We start from the raw sequence: 13,026 nt of genomic DNA, 5'->3' as shown, positions 1-13,026 counted from the left end.
GAATGTCATTGCGTTGAAGACATTAAAAGTGATATCCTGATCCTGAACCCTCATTGTAAGTTCTCCCTTTTGCACATCGATCAAAGTTCGGCCTGTAGCTAAGAATGGTCTTCCCAAGATAATAGTAATCTTCTTACCCTCCTCAAATTCTAGGATGACAAAATCAGCAGGGAAGTTGAGTTTATCCACCTTAACCAATACATCATCCACTATACCTTACAGATAAGTGATGGACCGATCAGCGAGTTGTAAGGACATGTTTGTAGGTTTTGGATCAGGCAGACCAAGTTTCCTGACGACAGACAATGGCATCAGATTGATGCTAGCTCCCAAGTCACATAAACACTTGTCAAAAGATAACTCGCCAATGGTGCATGGTATCGTGAAGCTTCCTGGATTTTTAAGTTTAGGAGGCAGTTTCTGTTGCAACACCGCACTGCACTCTTCCGTTAGAGCAACAGTTTCCAACTCCTCAAGCTTCAACTTTCACGATAGATGACCCTTCATGAACTTAGCATAGCCCGGCATCTGCTCTAGAGCTTCTGCAAAAGGTATGTTAATATGCAATTTCTTGAAAACCTCCAGAAAAGTGGCAAATTGCTTGTCGAACTTCTGCTTCTGAAGTCTTTTAGGATATGAAGGTGGCGGATAGACCTGTTTATCTCCTATATTCTGCTCAGGAATAGTGTGCTCAATAGAATTTTTCTTCATTTATGTTTTTCCATCCTTCTGATCAGTTGTATTATCAACATTTACAATATTTGGTACAGGGGCAGGCGCGGGCGCGCTTGTATGAAGCGCGGGCGCGCTTGTATGAAGCGCGGGCGCGCTTGGCTTCTGCCCAAAATATTCAAATTCTGATTTTTGAGGGTTAGTGACCTTTCCAGACCTCAAAGTGATTGTTTTCATCTATTCTTTAACTTCCCTCTTGCATGGGTTAGCTTCCGTATCACTAGGAAGAGTTCCTTGTTGTTATGGGTAAAAAGCTAAGGTTATTACTTGCTGTATTTAATACTAAGATTCGGGAGCTCAAGGCCTTTAATGGCTGCTCTCGTACTTCGTAGCTTTATTCTGCCTTTACGAGATGCCTACGTATCTCTGTGAATTAGAGAATCAAGCCAAAAAACGTAGTTCTGATTTGTGGGGTGAGACCCCTTATATAGATGTGGCAGTCCTTGAATTGGACTTGGTATAGGAGACTTGGTGGACAAGCCTCTGAATTAGGATAGACTTAGGAGTCCTAGGAAGTAGGAAGCTGATTCCTTATCCTTTTAGGTCCCCTTGAGGCTAATCTATAAGGATTTATATCCTTATCGGGACTCTTCTCAATAGCTGATTTTTCCCTTATTAATTAATTACGAAATTAATTAATAATTAGGGCTTTTGGGCCTTTTTTATTCCATCAGGCCTGATCTGGTCCATTAGGCTTAACCTTTCTGGTCTGAGTTTCATATATCTTTTTATTGGGCCTAGCAGCCCACAGCTTTTACAATTAATGCAGTATTTAATTATACAATCATAATTTATTTATCCCTATCATTTGCCCCCCAACTTTTGGGAAACATTGAATAGGTTTCGCAGAAGTTAAGTCTATTTGTTCCCTTACAGGGTTTCGTTTTTCCGTAAAGTGTGGAGCGACCTACACGTTTACAACGAATTTTTCCTTTTATTTAGGAATTATTTTGATTTCCAGGAATTTTTCCCTTATTTCCGGGATTTTTCCCTAATTTCTGGGATTTATCCTTAATTTCTGGATTTTTCCCTTATTTTTCTGGGATTTATCCTTAATTTCTGGATTTTTCCCTTAATTTCTGGATTTTTCCCTTAATTTCTGGGATTTATCCTTAATTTCTGGATTTTTTCCCTAATTTCTGGGATTTTCCCTAATTTTCTGGGATTTTTCCTTAATTTCTGGATTTTTCCCTAATTTTCTGGGATTTATCCTTAATTTCTGGGATTTATCCTTAATTTCTGGATTTTTTCCCTAATTTCTGGGATTTTCCCTAATTTCTGGCTTAAAATCGATCAGAATGCATTCAAAATCGATCAGGATGCAGACAAAATCGATCAGGATGTAGCCAAACTCGATCAGGATGCAGACAAAATCGATCAGGATGTAGCCAAAATCGATCAGGATCCTGATCGAATTAGCTCAGGATCTTACACTCTGGTCGACAGGATTCCTGATCGATTTCGATCAGGATTATGACCGAGTTGGCCTTCAAAGTGACACCCTAGTCGATTGTTACACGGGCTTAATCGACCAGGATTCCTGATCGATTTAGATCAGGACTGATCGAATTAAATGGCTCTCGACCATTTTGATCGAATGGAATATCGATCAGGACTCTCTTCTCTGTCGATCAGGACTCTGATCGATCTTAGGGGATTTCTTCCCTCCTGTTCGAATAAGATATCGATCAGGACTCTCTTCTCTGTCGATCAGGACTCTGATCGATCTTAGGGGATTTCTTCCCTCCTGTTCGAATAAGATATCGATCAGGACTCTCTTTTGTGTCGATCAGGACTCTGATCGATCTTAGGGGATTTCTTCCCTCCTGTTCGAATAAGATATCGATCAGGACTCTCTTCTGTGTCGATCAGGACTCTGATCGATCTTAAAGGATTTCTTCCCTCCTGTTCGAATAAGATGTTGATCAGGATCCTCTTTTGCATCGATCAGGACTCTGATCGAACCATATTAAGGTTCTGGTCGATTTTTGACTTTTTAAATTCCACAGGAGCTTCTAGATTGCTCCTGATACTTCTTGTAGATGGGCCTCTAGGTTGGGCCTGGCTAAATGGGCCTAAAAACGCCTCATATTCCGAGCTTTTCGCCTATATAAGTGTAGTGTGGAGTGAGAACCCTCACTTCACTTCCCACTTCTCATTTTCTCTCACAATTTCCTCTAGAGTTCTCCCTTTGAGAAGGCGATTTCCGGCTACCAAAGCCACCGCAGCTCCACCATTTTCAAGTATTTCTGGGTTTCAAGCCTTCAACCGAAGCATATCAATGGCGGACCGTGACCTGGCTCGTTTGCAGAAGATGAATGTCTCTAAAAGAGGTACAAACATTCAAATTCAATCTCCATATACTTCCCTCATTGATATGATTAACTCGAGAGGTGATGAATATCCTTCTCTATCTGAGTTAGATTCGTATAATCATGGTAACACTTTTCATGAGTTAGATGGTAGGATAGAGTCTATGAACACCTTGTACAGACTTTCACCCCACCTTAGGATCACTCCAGCCGCCCCTGGGGATAGGACTTGTAATTGGGAGGGGGATACCCTGTTCATTTATCGAGGAGCCCTGACCGCAGGTCTTAGGTTCCCATTCCATGAATTTATTCCTCGTTTACTAGCCGATGTACGAATCAACCCTTGTCAACTCCCTCCTAACGCCTGGAGGAACATTATCTGTTTTATGGTCCTTTGTCTCAGGAATAGCTTCCCTCTTTCCGTAGCTGTCTTTAGGAAAGTTTTCCAATTCTATAATAGTTCCATGAGTCAGCCAGGCTGGGTTTTAATTCGCCAACGGCCCAAAATTTCCCCATATCTTTGATAGTAACTCTATAGTCGAGAACAACCCTAAATGGAGGGATGAGTTTGTCAGGCTGACCTGGGCTGGGGGTGATTGGGCCACACTCTTCCGTAGGCCATTTTGCAAAGTATCAGATGGTAGTCCTGGTAGCATCAGATTAACTGATGAGGAGGAGGTGGCCTACCAAGCCTTAATTTCAGATGATGGGAAAACAGACACCTGGACCCTTTTAGAGGAATTTTCCTTGAAGAAAGTTGGTCTCTCCCAGGCCAGTGATAAGGGTAAATTTATACCTGCGTAATTATTTTTCCTTCTCTTTAATCGCACTTTTTCTTTTTTTCTGGATTTTAATATTCCTTCTGCTTTTCCTTTCAGCTTGTGAGGCTATTAATAATGTCAATAGGCCCAAGGAGGGGGAATCTGGCCGCCAGAAGAGGGCCAAGTTAAACAGGGACCCCAGGAGCAAACCTGACGGTCCTACTTTCCTTAAGCCCCACGTCCCGGTGGTCGAGTTGGGGGACGATGTGGATCCTCCACTTAAGGCACATTCCTTCAGGCCTAAATGGGGCTTCAGGAGGAGCGATACGGTGGTTGGATCCACCAAACATGCCAAGGATTGGTCGTACCATTCCATCACTCCCCATGATTTCACTGACATTGTTACGGGGAGTGACGTCGAGACTATTGAGCTTCTGGGTTCTCAAGCCCAAGCTGCGGTAATTTTCTTTTTTCTTCTCTTCCTTTTGTGAATTTCAACTTTTCTTGTATCCCAATGAATTTGCGCCAACTCATACATATTTCTTTGCAGAGTAATACCTATTTCCAGGCGGCCCTACATCAGGCTAGATCTTGGAAGGGTAACTCTGATGTTTTTGAGAAGGAGATGAAGAAGTGGGAGGAGAGAGCCAAGGTCCTGGAGAAGAAGCTGGACACGAAGAAAGAGGAGCTGGCTAAGGCTCATTCCGAGCTGGTGAAACTTAGGAGCGATAAGGATAAGCTCATTGATGACTACATGGATTCTGACAAGTTTAGGAATCTCATGAAGATTCATGATGAGGGTCTTTATTCCCTACAGTTCACTCAGGGATGGGATGCGGCCGTGAAGGCTGTTTCTGAGAAGTACCCGGGCTTAGTCGACCCTAAGGACTTTATAAGTCCTGAGCAGGCTGAGTCAGAGGACAGCATAGACGCCCTCTTCAACTCCCCTCAGCCAGATGATCGCATCTTGGATCCTAACACTGCTTCTCCTCCCGCTTCTCCTGCGAAGGACGCTGAAGGCGCTGATAAGGAGAAAGAGAATGAAGGCTCCCGCATGGAGGAGTAGTTTTTCTATTCTGTAATTTTATTTTTATGTCTGGACTTTTGTTTGTATTAAAACTTATTACCCTGCGGGGCTATGCTACTTTCCTTATTTGTATTCTCTCCTTCATTTTTCCGATACTTTAATATTCAAACTCGGCTTAATGGGCCACACAAGTATTATCACAAGTCAAACATCCATAGGTTGAAATAATTTCAAACTCTTCCTTTTCAAGTCTGGTTTTCCTAAACCTTACATAATATGGGTTCGACCCTGATTTAGCCTATCTTACACGTAGTAAACCTTCAGGTTTTGTGCATGCCAGGTCCTCGGGACTTCAAAACCATCCATAGTTTCCAGCTCGTAGGTTCCTCTACCCTGAACGCTCTTGACTCTGTACGGCCCTTCCCAATTTGGGGCAAGCTTTCCTTTCTGTCCAACACCAGAAGCCTCTATTTTTCTCAAGACTAGATCTCCTTGTTTAAAAAATCTCTCTTTAACCCTTAGGTTGTAATAGAATGAAGCCTTTTTCTGATATTCTACTATCTTTGCATGTGCTTTATCTCGCACTTCATCAATTAAATCCAGGGCTAATCTCTGCCCTTCCTCATTTTCTTTCTCATCGAAGGCCTGAATCCTTGGAGAGGAATGTGATATCTCCACGGGAACTACTGCTTCCGCCCCATATGCCAACATGAAAGGAGTTGCATCTGTCGTGATTCTACAAGTAGTCCTGTAGGCCCATAATATTGGAAGTATCTCATCTACCCAATTATTTCTTGACTTCTCGATCCTCTTCTTTAGTCCATCCAGGATTATCCGATTTGCTACCTCCGCTTGCCCATTGGCTTGCGGGTGAGCCACAGAGGTGAACCGTAACTCAATTTCATTTTCTTCGCAATACTTCTTGAATTCCTCGTTGTTGAATTGTGTTCCATTGTCAGTGACGAGGATACGGGGAATTCCATATCGGCACATAATGTTTTCCCACAGGAATTGTGCAACCTGCTTAGTTGTGATTTTGGCCAAAGGTTTGGCTTCGATCCACTTGTTGAAATAATCAATGGCTACAATCAGAAACTTCCTTTGTGCTGTGGCCATAGGAAAAGGCCCTAGAATATCCATCCCCCACATAGCAAAGGGAATAGGTGAGTTGATAGAGGTCAGCATCTCGGGGGGTTGTCTGGCGACTGGTGCATGCTTCTGACAACGATCACACTTCATCAGCCATCATTTCTGGCCAATAGAAGCCTAAACGAGTTATCTTATGAGCCAAGGCCCTGCCCCCCAAGTGTTGCCCACAAATACCTCCATGCACTTCCTCAAGAGCTAAGCGTGCCTCATCGGGCCTGAGACACCTCAAGTAAGGAACCACAAAAGATCTTTTATATAGAATCCCATCTATCAAAGAGTACCTTAGTGCTCGAACAGTTAACTTCCGTGCCTCAATTGCATCGCTTGGCAACCAACCGGTCTGAATGTGAGCCTTGATGGGATCAATCCATGACGTCCCCAAGTCTACGGGAGCCACAAGCTTAACATCTATGCTTCGTGTCTTCAAAACACGGAAGTACACACTTCCTGAACTTTCTTCAATCTCAGATGAAGCAAACTTTGATAGCGCATCTGCTTTAGCATTTTCTTCCCTTGGAATGTGTTCAACATGGCATTCATTAAATTGGGTCATCACAGCCCTTACTAGGCGAACATACTTAGCCATCGTATCATCCCTTGCTTCAAATTCTCCCTTTACCTGGGATATGATCAACTTCGAGTCTCCACGGACCTTTAAGTTTTTGACTCTAAGTGTCCCAGCTAGACCAAGGCCAGCAATCAGGGCTTCATACTCTGCCTCATTGTTTGTGGTTGGGAAGTCTAGCTTCATGGCATACTACATTAAGAATCCATCAGGGCTTTGCAAAACCAACCCTGCTCCACTGGAATTTGTTTTTGATGCTCCATCAAAATAGAGAACCCAATATTCTTTCTCCTCGTCCCCATTGTCGACTCCCTTGTCTTGAGGTATGGTATCTTCCTGCCCCCCGACTTCTTGGTTGGGTATGGTACATTCCACCACGAAGTCAGCTAGTGCCTGGGCTTTTATGGCCGTACGCGGCTTATACTTGAGATCGAACTCTCCCAACTCTATTGCCCACTTAATCAGTCTCCCACTTGCCTTGGGACTGTGAATGATATTTCTCAGTGGCTGATTTGTTAGCACTTCAATTTGGTGAGCTTGAAAATAAGGACGCAGCTTTCTTGAAGCCATTACCAAGGCTAAAGCGAATTTCTCAATGGCTGAATAATTCAACTCAGTACCATGCAAAATTTTGCTGACATAGTATACGGGTTTCTGAACTTTCAGTTCCTCCTTAACCAACACCGCGCTCAAGGCGCTTTCTGAAACAGCCAAGTACAAGAATAAAATTTCACTCAGAACTGGCTTGGCCAACAACGGGGCCTGGCCCATATACTTCTTTAACTCTTCAAATGCCTTCTGATTTTCCCCACTCCATACAAAGTCTTTAATGTTCTTTAATGACTTGAAGAATGACAAGCACTTGTCTCCTGACTTGGAGATGAATCGTCCTAGCGCAGCAACCCTTCCTGTGAGTTTCTGAACATCCTTGACAGTTTTTGGGGGTTCCATGTCCAGGATTGCCTTTATTTTATCGGGGTTAGCCTCAATTCCCCTCTTTGAGACCATCAATCCCAAGAATTTTCCAGATCCTACTCCGAAAGCACACTTCGTCGGATTCAACATCATCTTGTGGTACCTCAGGACCTCAAAAGCTTCCCTTAAATGGGCTATATGATCAGTCTTTACTAGACTCTTGACTAACATGTCATCAACATAGACTTCCATAGTCTTACCAATAAGATCCTAAAAAATTCTATTCACCAACCTTTGATAGGTGGCTCCTGCATTCTTGAGACCAAACGCCATAACAAGATAACAATAAACACCAAAGTCAGTGATAAATGATACCTTTGGAATGTCATCCTTATGCATTTTGATCTGGTTGTATCCGCTAAACCCATCCATGAAACTCAGCATCTCATGTCCAGCGGTGGCATCAATCAAAGTATCAATTCTAGGCAGCGGAAAACAGTCTTTGGGGCATGCATCATTCAGATCGGTGAAGTCTATACACATCCTCCACTTTTCATTAGCCTTCTTCACCATTACAGGGTTTGCTAACCACTCCGGAAATTGAATCTCCTCAATGAAACCAGCCTCTAAGAGCTTTTCCACTTCCTGCTTTATAGCCTCTTGTCTTTCCGGGGCAAAATTTCTTTTCTTTTGTTTCACTGTCTTCCGACTTGGATCCACGTTTAGCTTGTGAGTAATTAACTCCGGGTCTATGCCTGGCATATCAGCTGCTGACCATGCAAACACATCACTATTTTCTTGCAAAAATTTCACTAACTTCCCTCTAAGGGGCTCCTCTAATGTGGCTCCAATGAAAGTTATCCTCTCAGGATTCTTGGGATCTAAAGGAACCGAAACCAATTCTTCTGCTGGCCTTCCTCTATTCTCATCATTTTTTCGAACATCCATACCTTCAATAGGAAGAACCTGCCCCCCAACTCCATCTGCCCTCAAGGAGGCCACATAACAGCTTCTAGCCATTTTTTGATCTCCTCTCTCTTCTCCAATCCCGTTTCGGGTGGGAAACTTCATGACTGAATGGTAGGAAGAGGGGACTGCCTTGAAGGCATGTATCCCTGTTCTCCCCATGATAGCATTATAAGTTGAACTAGCCTTTACCACTACGAAATCCAGCATCTGCGTTGCTTGCCTTGGCTCCGTACCTATGGTGGTTGGCAACTTGATTATCCCTTCCACAGGACATTCTACTCCAGCAAATCCATATATCGGCATGTCGGTTGGTGTTAACTGGGAGTCGTTATACCCCATCCTTAGAAAGGTGTCGTGGAGCAAGATATCCACAGAAGCACCATTATCCACAAGGACCCTCTTAACCGGGCTATTTCCTATTATTGGTGTTATGACCAGCGGGTCGTCATGGGGAAACTTCACACCCTCTAGGTCGGAATCATCAAAAGCCAATGTTACTTCTGTCCTGGCCCTCTTCGGGGCTTCTCCAACAATATGCATAACCTCTCTAGTATATGCCTTTCTGGAATTTTTGGACAATCCAGCAGCAGTTGGACCTCCAAAAATCGTGTTTATCACAGGCCCTCGAGGTCTCAGCCCCCCATAAATGGTGTTTATAACTGGTCCTCTAGGCTGTGGGTTTCGCCCCTGATCGTCTTGGTCCCTCCTACGATCTTCAAAGTTCTTCCTTCCATTATTATTTCTGTCCCCTCAATCTTCCTTTTCGAATCAAAAACTCAATTTCATCTTTCAATTGCCTACACTCATCGGTGTCATGGCCAACATCTTTGTGAAACCTGCAATACTTGCCCTTATCTAGCTTGGCGGGATCAGCCTTCAAGGGCTTAGGCCAGCGAATATCTCTGTCTTTCTCAATCTCCATCAAAATCTGACTTCTGGGAGCATTCAACTTAGCGTATTCAGTGAACTTTTGCCCAGGTCCTCCCTTCTTGGGGGTTGAATCAGGGTTTTGTTCGGTTCTAGGATATTTGTCCTTAGCGATATACTCCAAATCAGTTTTTCGTTTCTTGCCTCCAGTGGGCTCATTACTTACTACGGTCTTCCTCATACTTTCTTCGACCTTGATATACTTCCCTGCCCTCTCTTGGAGCTGCAACATGCTCTCAGGGGGTCGTTTGGCCAAAGACATCTTGAAAAACTCGTCCCTAGTTCCTTGTTGCAATGCTATCATGGCTACCTTATCATCAAGATCTGGGACTTTTAAAGCCTCCTTTGTAAAACGATTCAGGTAATCTCTTAAGGATTCCTTAGCTCCTTCCACAAGACTCATAAGAGATGCTGAACTTTTCTCATGGACCCTTCCACTGATGAATTGCTTAATAAAAGCCTGACTTAGTTCTCTGAATGATCCAATAGAATTTGGGGGTAGGCGACTGTACCATCTTTGAGCCATACCCGACAGGGTTTGAGGGAAGGCTCGACATTTTATAGCATCATTCACGGGTTGCAGCAGCAGTGCATTAGAGAATGTCCTAACATGATTAGCGGGGTCTCCCGTGCCATCATAGGCTTTGATAGTGGGCATCTTGAATTTCCTTGAGACATGGGCATTCATTATCTCTTCTGTGAAGGGTGGAGTTGGATCATCAGGATCTCCAAGGGGAAGGAGATTGCTCGGATCAGTTCTTGGGACAGCAGCCCTTCTTTTTACCGGACCATCCAGGTCTATGATAGGAGGAGGATTTCTCCCCCTAGGAGGTATGTGGGGTCTGGTGGCTTGGTGAGCCTCCAAATCACGCCTCAGCCTTTGGATTTCAGCCTCATGAGCCCTGATCTTTTCCTGCACTTCTTGGGGATTCGCCCCTGGGGTGCTTTGGGGGCGTTGCCTTCCATCGGCTATTGGCTCTTTTCCAGGGCGCCTCCTTCTCGGGGCCACTTCATCATCCGAAGATTCGGAGTCTCTCTCAGTGTATGGACCAGAAAATTCCCGATCCTCAGGGATAGGATCCAAACCTCGTATATAGGGGGGCGACCGCCCTCGTGCTTCGTTTCGCCCAGCATATCCGCTTCCTCCAACCTCAGGGTGAAGGGGCATCCCATAAGGGGGGTTAGTAGTAACAACAGTTGAATATTCATACCCGACGGGTCGAGAATTCACAGGTATATGTACTTGCTGAACTTGAGGATTCGTACCTTGAATAGTCGGGGGAGTTGTCCCTTGTGGCTGAGGTTGAGTTGCCCCTGTCTGGGCTTCCCCCTGAGTAGATGCATAAGTTGAATGGGGAGGAACCTCCACGGTTGATGAAATCACTGGGGTTGTCTCTGATGGTGTTCCTTTCTCTAGAGCTCCAATTGTTCTCCGTGTTCTCGCCATGGTTGTTATTGCTGTCCCACAGACGGCGCCAAATGTTATGGGTAAAAAGCTAAGGTTATTACTTGCTGTATTTAATACTAAGATTCGGGAGCTCAAGGCCTTTAATGGCTGCTCTCGTACTTCGTAGCTTTATTCTGCCTTTACGAGATGCCTACGTATCTCTGTGAATTAGAGAATCAAGCCAAAAAACGTAGTTCTGATTTGTGGGGTGAGGCCCCTTATATAGATGTGGGAGTCCTTGAATTGGACTTGGTATAGGAGACTTGGTGGACAAGCCTCTGAATTAGGATAGACTTAGGAGTCCTAGGAAGTAGGAAGCTGATTCCTTATCCTTTTAGGTCCCCTTGAGGCTAATCTATAAGGATTTATATCCTTATCGGGACTCTTCTCAATAGCTGATTTTTCCCTTATTAATTAATTACGAAATTAATTAATAATTAGGGCTTTTGGGCCTTTTTTATTCCATCAGGCCTGATCTGGTCCATTAGGCTTAACCTTTCTGGTCTGAGTTTCATATATCTTTTTATTGGGCCTAGCAGCCCACAGCTTTTACAATTAATGCAGTATTTAATTATACAATCATAATTTATTTATCCCTATCACTTGTGGTCGATTCAGCAGCGCATTAGCAATTTGTCCTATTTGATTCTCCAAGGTTTTGATCAAAACCGCTTGGCTTTTACACATTAGCCTCAATTACTCCAATTCAGATTTTTCATTAGCAGATTGACCGAAATTTCCATAAGATTGTTGTTGCATTATCGGTGGCTGAAATTGTTGCCTTGGTGCATACTGTTATTGAAAACCAGGAGGGTTGAATGGCTTGGCTCCAAACGGTTGATAAGGTTGTTGTGGATGTTGCATACCACTCTGATTATTGCTTCAGCTGAAATTAGAATGGTTTTGATTGTTAGGGTAATAAATGGCAGGAATTGGTTGCTGTGGTCTTTGAAAATTGCTCACAAACTGTGTCGACTCACTATATATAACACATTGATTCGTCGCATGTGCACCTGCACACAACTCACAAACACTTGCTATCTGATGAAATCCATAACTAGCCAGAGAATCCACTTTCATAGTCAACGCCTTAAGCTGACCAGCTATAGCCGTAGCTGTATCCACCTCCAAATTTCCTGTTACATTGCCTTGTGGCAGTCTCTGAGTTGGGTTTTGGTATTCATTAGCAGCCATCATTTCAATTAGCTCATAAGCTTCCTCATAGCTCTTAGCCCATAAGGCTCCACCTGATGTTACATCTAGCATTGGTCTCGACTGTGCTCCCAACCCATTATAGAAATAATTTATTACCATCCAATCAGGCATTCAATAATGAGGACACTTTCTAAGCATCTCCTTATAGTGCTCCCAAGCTTCACATAAAGATTCTCCCGACTGTTGTGCAAATTGAGTAAGAGCATTCCTGATTGTAGCTGTTTTTTCCATATGGAAGAATTTAGTAAGAAATTTCTGAGCAAGATCCTCCCAAGTCGCAATAGAACCAGCTGGTAGAGAGTGCAACCAGCTCTTAGCTTTATCCCTCATAGAAAATGGGAAAAGTCTCAATTTCACAGCATTTTCCGAAACACTGTTGAACTTTGAAGGTGTCGCAAATCTCGATGAAATCCCTAATGTGCATATTGGGATCTTCCGTTGGAGCACCCCAAACTGGACTGAATTCTGTACCATTTGAATCGTGTCAGGCTTGATTTCAATGGTATTAGCTGCAACAGCTGGTCTGACAATGCTATACTGAATATCATTGATTTTTGGTTGAGAATAATCCTTCAATGCTTTCGTTTTTGCTGCTAGTTCTCCCATTGCAATGATCACTTCTGTTTCTACTTCTTCTAATGTGTCCTTACAAGATTGCGAACGTGTTCGCATACAAGCTCGATCGAATACCTGAAACACACAAACAAAGTAAATTTTGTAAGAAGAATAATCCGAGTCAGTGAACTTTAACGACCACTGATGAGAAGCACATAAACTAAATTTAACACCGATCACCGGCAGCGACGCCAAAAATTTGTTCGCACAAAAACACGAAAGCGTATGCGGTCACAAGTATTATAAGATTAAGTTTAGTTCGTTCCCACAGAGATTGGGTTAATTCAGAATGTGCACTTATGCAACAATGTATGATTATTAGTCACTGCTAAGACAAGTATCAATTTGAGTTTGATTATCTAAAAGTAATTATGCTAGAATGAATTAACTAA

General features: G+C 43.4%; 1 non-coding gene across 1 annotated transcript; it reads left to right on the top strand.

Moving 5' to 3' along the window:
- Positions 1 to 12,128: 12,128 nt before the first annotated feature.
- LOC141694866 (small nucleolar RNA R71) lies at positions 12,129 to 12,233 on the top strand. The gene has a single exon (XR_012564147.1). It is a non-coding gene; the product is annotated as a small nucleolar RNA R71 (small nucleolar RNA).
- Positions 12,234 to 13,026: the final 793 nt, after the last annotated feature.

Source organism: Apium graveolens, chromosome 10 (assembly GCF_009905375.1).
Source record: "Apium graveolens cultivar Ventura chromosome 10, ASM990537v1, whole genome shotgun sequence".
NCBI classification, from domain to species: domain Eukaryota; kingdom Viridiplantae; phylum Streptophyta; class Magnoliopsida; order Apiales; family Apiaceae; genus Apium; species Apium graveolens.
This window is presented reverse-complemented; position numbering and strand designations above follow the sequence as displayed.